The sequence below is a fragment of the Mustela putorius genome, unplaced genomic scaffold (genome assembly GCF_011764305.1).
Source record: "Mustela putorius furo isolate JIRA1106 unplaced genomic scaffold, ASM1176430v1.1 tig00003834_pilon_pilon_pilon, whole genome shotgun sequence".
Classification (NCBI taxonomy): Eukaryota; Metazoa; Chordata; class Mammalia; order Carnivora; family Mustelidae; genus Mustela; species Mustela putorius.
This window is the reverse complement of record NW_025421987.1, coordinates 59,508,190-59,514,189: the sequence shown is the minus strand read 5'-3', so window position 1 is coordinate 59,514,189 and position 6,000 is coordinate 59,508,190.

Sequence of the window (6,000 nt, the reverse complement as noted above, 5' to 3'; positions counted from 1 at the left end):
TATGTGAAATGTATTTTGCTTTTTAATTTTTGGATTAAAAATTTGACATTGCCATAATTATCTTTTGTTTCTTACCCATTCATATTACATATTTACATACTTTCAAACATACTTTGAAGTCAACCAATCTTTAATGATTTAAAGTATTAAAATCTGTTGTAAGCCTTTAACTATAAGTTGAAAGCCATTAATTGCATTTGCTCTAGAAATTTTGAATTGTAGTCCTTTGGTTATTTGGGTACATTCTTGTAATGCATATAAAAAATGACTTCTTAACAGCTATGTGCAACTGTGTTGCATACATTGATCACTGATGGTATCTTACAAATGATCTACCTGAATCTGAGGATCTGTTCATGGTATATCAGTAGAAAATACTACCCTTTTTTGCATATGTTTTTCTTTACTGATAGATCCTGATAAACTCTGCCCTCAAGTGTGGACATTAACTCCTCCAGTTAATGTATCATATATTTACTAGCTAATACTCTTATAAATCTCACAAGGTTATGATTAGCTACGACTAATAACAAAAATTCCTTCCTTTGTAAATATTTTAATTTTGCCTATTTAATCACACACACAAAAATTTGTTCAATACCTAAAATAGATTTCTCTATTTTTTTAATTAAACCTTTGCGATATAAAATAAATCTGTTGTTTGATTTCTTCTCTTTATTACAAGGATTTTTATCCTAAGCAGATGTCATTGGGGCCTTGAAACCCCTGAATTGCTAGCAAAACTGGATATGTAATTATTTGTCTTTCTGGAGAGATCTCTTGTTAAAATCTTAAGTGGTCTGTGATCCAAAAGTATAAGAACCATGGCCTTATTGAATATGGGCTATGAATTGTAAACATAAATTTGAAATAATAGTTGTGAAACTAATTGTTTAAAGCATCCTAAAAACAATGTTAAAAGAAAGATCTATGACGAAAACTGGAAAATGTCTGCATTTGTAGTAGTGAACTTGAACCTTGAATGGTTTAGAGCAGGTAAGACATTACTGGTAGCAGAGGGATATAAAGGTGAATTCTGTCCCAAAAAAGACATATCTTATTCATTTAGTACTTTTTCCTATGACTAATTTCTATTTTGCCCTGTTAACAGAAACCCAAAATGGTATGTTGTTTTATATTAAATGATTGAACTCATTATTTAATATAACAGAAGACCAGACTTGTTTTTATATTTTGAGGGATCATGTTTGTTTCACATGGTTGAAATAATGAATAAAACTGTATGACACAGGCAGTGCTAAAGCTAAGGAACCAATTTGTTGGGGACATTCCATGCAGATTTCCAAAATGTATTTTACCTTAGTATTAAAGACAGAAAATAAGTTTTAATAAAGTATTCCATTATAACTAGGATTAATATATTTAATAGCCATTTTCATTACAAAAGGAAAGGTAATATAATATGTTGTATTACTGAGACTTCTTTTAACCAATGTCTTTGGTAGATAGCAAGGCATAATTATTGATTTTTCTCTTAGCAGATTTAAAATACTTGTTATAGACCTTTTTCTTTTTTCACTACAGCTTAATCTCTGTCTAATTTGACAGTGCCAAATTTTTAATGTAATCTCTATTTAATTTGGGACTGGAAGCCTTTTCATTTCTTACTTGTCAAAACTGCAACTAGAATCTTCATTTTACTCCTTTAAATCGTTGGCAAGGTAAATGGGCATGCAGAACTTACATTTTTTCCTGGAATTCTGTTTCACCAGAGGAAAATCCTGAATCAGGACAGAATAGTTAATGTACAGGGCTCATGCCCCCTATTTAAGTGAATAGGAACTTTTTTTTATTTATCAGATTATAAAGATTGCTTTTAAGGAGGTTTTTTTTTTTAATGGATTGACATATTTTATAGGAGGAAATAGTTTTATGTAGGAAAATGAAAATGTTATGATTAATTATAATTTCTCTTTTAAAGAATTTGTCAAGTATATAATTTAAAAGATTATGTTAAAACATCAGTAATATTGATTTGCATACTGTATATGAAGTCTTGAAGCATTGAGAAAAAGGTTGCTACATTTTAATAGTTTTTTTATTGTCAATATATAGACATAACTTTTTATAACAGTTTTATGTAAAGAGTAACGAATAACGTGACTGAAATGAACAAGGTTCTGGCATAATTCTTAGAGAATTATAAACGTCTCAGATCTAGTACCCTAGTCAATTATAATTAATCAGTCACTATTATAAATATTAAAATCTATCCTTATTTTCCTCAAAATGACCTTATATGTTGGAAAAAGTTTACTTTTTCTAGCATTATAGTTAATGAAATTGAAATTTTATCACATGTATCTATAAAATTAGGAAAATATAAAATTGGAGCAAAAATCTGTTACTTTAAAAAGTTAGTTTGGCATGTTTGGTAAATTGATAGATTACCACATCTAGATCTGTTGTCAGATATTGCTTTATGCAAGAATTAGTGTAAAATTGAAAAATACACAGTGTTGAAAGTTGTCGTTGTTGAGGTCTTTATGATATTGCATCCATGTACAGTTTTGAATTAAAAATGCACAACACAAAATCATTTCTATTATTTTTGAAAGATCTAACATTAACTTTGATAGTTTAGCAATATTTAAGTGTTTTAGTGTATATGAAATGTTTATTTGGTTAATTTATTTTCAGATGTTAATAATATTAAATATTTATGCATTGTTTAACTATTTGGAGTAGATTTGAAATAAATTCTCCAGATTTTTACATGAAGGTTTATTTAAGTGCTCAAAATGATTGCTTCACAACTGAGCTCTAAAAAATAAAATAATTGGGGCACCTGGGTGGCTCAGTGGGTTAAAGCCTCTGCCTTCGGCTAAGGTCGTGATCCCAGGGTCCTGGGATCAAGCCCCACATCGGGCTCTCTGCTCAGCAGGGAGCCTGCTTCCTCCTCTCTCTCTGCCTGCCTCTCTGCCTACTTGTGATCTCTGTCTGTCAAATAAATAAATAAAATCTTAAAAAAAATAAAAAATAAAATACTAATAAAATATTATTGTTTTCATGTTTGTTAAGTACTAGCCAAATTTACCTGCAAATCATTCATGTTAAAATTATATGAGATTGACATATAATTAAGAGCAAGGTAATTTCAGGAGGTGTACATCTACCACCAAACCAGAGAAAGGAAGAGAAATCTTTTTTATTTTTATTTTATTTTATTTTTAAGATTTTATTTATTTATTTGACAGAGAGAGAGATCACAAGTAAGCAGAGAGGCAGGCAGAGAGAGAAGGGAGGAAGCAGGTTCCCCGCAGAACAGAGAGCCCAATGTGGGGCTCGATTCCAGGACCCTGGGACCATGACCTGAGCCAAAGGCAGAGACTTTAACCCACTGAGCCACCCAGGCACCCCTTATTTTTATTTTAATTCTAGTATAGTTAACATACAATGTTATATTAGCTTCAGGTGTGTAATCAGGTGATTCGGCAATTCTGTACATCAACCAGTGCTCATCAACATAAGTGTACTCTTAATCCCCTTCAACTCTGACCCATCCCTCCATCCATGTCCCCTCTAACCGTCTGTTTGTTCTCTAGAGTTAAGAGTTGTTTTTTGGTTTGTATCTTTTTTTTCCTTTGTTCGTTTGTTTTGTTTATTAAATTTCACACAGGAGTGAAATTACATGGTATTTGTCTTTCTCTGAGTGATTTATTTCACTTAGCATTTTACTGCAGATTTATCTGTGTTGTTGCAAGTGGCAAGATTTCTTTTTTTGTGAATGAATAATATTCCATTGTATATATGTACCACCTCTTCTTTATCCTTCTTTTATGGGTTACTTCAGTAATTTGGGCTACTTCAGTAATTTAGCTATTATAAGTAATCCTGCAATAAACAAGGGTGCATTTTTCCTTTCAGACTAATGTTTTTGTATACTTTGGGTAAATACGCAAGAGTGCAATTACTGCATTATATGGCAATTCTATTTTTAATTTTTTGAGGAACCTCCATACTGTTTTACACAGTGGCTGCATCAGTTTGCATTTTCACCAAGAGTACAGAAGCGTTTCTTTTTCTCCAAATCCTCACCAACACTTGTGTTTTTGAAAGTCTTGGTTTTAGAACCAAGATTTCTGTCTCAAGTGACTAGATGTTTCCTTTTATATTTTCTTCTAGTTCAAAGGGGGAAATTATCCAAGTAGTTCAATTTAAAGTGATAATAAAAAAGTATACTCCTGTGGGTAGAAGAAATTTTAAATCTAGTATTTCAGTAGTGAGGTGTGAGTTGAAGCAAAAATTGGAGGGTTTATCTGAAGAAATCTGACCCTGTAAGTCAGGAAATGGAAATTATTACAAAAGCAGAAAGAAACAATTCTGGCTTTTAAAAATGATAAAACCATTTCAAAATAACACTTTCACAGATTTTTTAACATTTTTATTAGGTTAATAATTTCTGACAAAAGGAAAAACAGAGGTTTTGTATTTTTTTTTTTTTTTTGGTCCTTTATTTCTTTCTAGTCCTCTAAAGAAAAAAAAATTTTTTTTAAGTTTTTATTTTTAAGTAATCTCTAAACCCAGTGTGGGGCTCAAACCTACAAACCTGAAAGAGTCACATGCTCTACTGACTAAACCAGCCAGGCACCCCCCAACATTTTTTTTTTTTTTAATGCTGATCAGGGGCATCTGGGTTGCTGAGCTGGTTGAGCCTCTGGCTCTTGATTTTGGCTCAGGTCATGCATGATCTCATGGTCATGGGATCGAGCCCCATGTTGGGCTCTGAGTCTGCTTGTCCCTCTCTTTCCTCTATGCCTTCCCTCCACCCCCTGCTCGTGCTCTCAAATAAACTAACTCTTTTTAAAAAAAGTGGATCAGATATTGCCTGAACTAAGAGACTGGCATAGATGGGTCATGATGTATATATAGTCAGAGGTATGCAAAGGCTAACATTTTGCAGATTATAAGCATTGCTTTATTAGTAATTACCTTTTTTTATACACATATAATATATTTTTATCCCCAGGGGTACAGGTCTGTGAATCGCCAGGTTTACACACTTCACAGCACTCACCATAGCACATAACCTCCCCAATGTCCTTAACCCCACCCCCCTTCTCCTAACCCCCCTCCCCCCAGCAACCCTCAGTTTGTTTTGTGAGATTAAGAGTCACTTATGGTTTGTCTCCCTCCCAATCCCATCTTGTTTCATTTATTCTTCTACCCACTTAAGCCCCCATGTTGCATCACCACTTCCTCATATCAGGGAGATCATATGATAGTTGTCTTTCTCTGCTTGACTTATTTCACTAAGCATGATATGCTCTATAGTTCCATCCACGTTGTCGCAAATGGCAAGATTTCATTTCTTTTGATGGCTGCATTGTGTATATAGACCACATCTTTATCCATTCATCTGTTGATGGACATCTAGGTTCTTTCCATAGTTTGGCTATTGTGGACACTACTGCTATAAACATTTGGGTGCACGTGCCCCTTTGGATCACTACATTTGTATCTTTAGGGTAAATACCCAGTAGTGCAATTGCTGGGTCATAGGGCAGTTCTATTTTCAACATTTTGAGGAACCTCCATGCTGTTTTCCAGAGTGGTTGCACCAGCTTGCATTCCCACCAACAGTGTAGGAGGGTTCCCCTTTCTCCGCATCCTCGCCAGCATCTGTCATTTCCTGACTTGTTGATTTTAGCCATTCTTACTGTGTGAGGTGATATCTCATTGTGGTTTTGATTTGTATTTCCCTGATGCCGAGTTATATGGAGCACTTTTTCATGTGTCTGTTGGCTATCTGGATGTCTTCTTTGCAGAAATGTCTGTTCATGTCCTCTGCCCATTTCTTGATTGGATTATTTGTTCTTTGGGTGTCGAGTTTGCTAAGTTCTTCATAGATTTTGGACACTAGTCCTTTATCTGATATGTCATTTGCAAATATCTTCTCCCATTCTGTCAGTTGTCTTTTGGTTTTGTTAACTGTTTCCTTTGCTGTGCAAAAGCTTTTGATCTTGATAAAATCCCAAT